This window comes from Cyphomyrmex costatus, unplaced genomic scaffold (genome assembly GCF_001594065.2).
Source record: "Cyphomyrmex costatus isolate MS0001 unplaced genomic scaffold, Ccosl1.0 scaffold1254, whole genome shotgun sequence".
Taxonomy (NCBI): Eukaryota; Metazoa; Arthropoda; class Insecta; order Hymenoptera; family Formicidae; genus Cyphomyrmex; species Cyphomyrmex costatus.
Window position 1 is genome coordinate 13,961 of NW_017275233.1, and position 1,437 is coordinate 15,397.

Here is a 1,437-nt window from a genome sequence, read left to right on the forward strand (position 1 = left end):
AGAGAGAGAGAGAGAGAGAGAGAGAGAGAGAGAGAGAGAGAGAGAGAGATGTTTTAAATGTAGTTGCATATTACAAATTGCATTTTTTTTTAAAGCAACTATGCATATATTTTCATTACACCAGTGGATTAGTCTCATCATTCTGTGTATAAGAGTATTAAGATACAGTTATCAAAACGTGACCTTAAGAAATTAATCCACATGCACATATAACAGAATGCATTTTATAGGGAATGAACAATACATTCATGACTCCTGATCGAAATTTCAAGCTAATGTTAAACTTCTTTATAAAAAAAAATTTAAAATATCGCAAATGGCAAAAAAAAACGATTTTTTAAGTATTAAACCTTAATTATCTTGGAAATCTGACGTGCTGGAATATTTTCGTTTGCGGTATTGTTTTCAGCGTCCAAAAATATATAAGACATACGTAGTCCGATCCAAAATAATTTTTTGCTCTAAACTATCAATATAAAATTTCAACCGATATATCATCAGATATATTGATATCTGGTTGGACAGTAAAAAAAATGTCGGATACCGAATATTTTACGGACATTCGGTGCATCTCTAGTTCCTTGATATTTAATGATCCGTATTTAGAATGTGTTTTTATTGACAAAAGCGTGCTTTTAACTCTAAAATTCTGTAGTATGCGTAACGCAAACAATAGCACGAGCATTAACATCGTTGTAAACGCGTTCTGAATACGGGCCTAATATATGTAATGAATCTTAATATATACTGAACGTTCTAAAAAAGTGAAAGACATCTAATGGCGAATTCGATTGGATGCACTAGTGCGCACTGAGTGCACCTGAGTTCATCTTTCTTCCTTTTCTTTCCAGGAGAAGGGAAAAGGAAAAAAGATGAGCTGGTGCAATCACACTGCACTGGTGCAATCCAATCGAATTCGCCATAAATATCTCAAAAAATATAAATTTTATGAAAAAGTATTTCAGACAAAAGTTACATTAAAAGGATCTATTTACTGATTTTGGTGACGCCAAATCAGTAAATTCAAGATGAAACTGATAAGATTAGTAAATAGGTCTTTTTAAAGCCTACCCCACCTTTGTTTGAAACACTTTTCTATTAAACTTATATTTCCCGAGATATTCAGGGGTCCCTACCTTTTTAGGACACTATATCAAATTGTATAGCACATAATTTTTTTACATATACAGTATGATTCTTAATAAATGTCAATATTCGTGATATTATTATTTTATTTTTAATTGCGTGAACATTCTAGTGATTAAAACAAGGAAAGGATATATATAATAGGTTATTTAGTCTTTATTAATTGTGATATCATTTTCTTCTTTTAAGCGCTACGTTCATTTCTGTAAAGTATGGACATATAATTAACAATCATATCCTGCACACACACACACACACACACACACACACACACACACACACACACACACA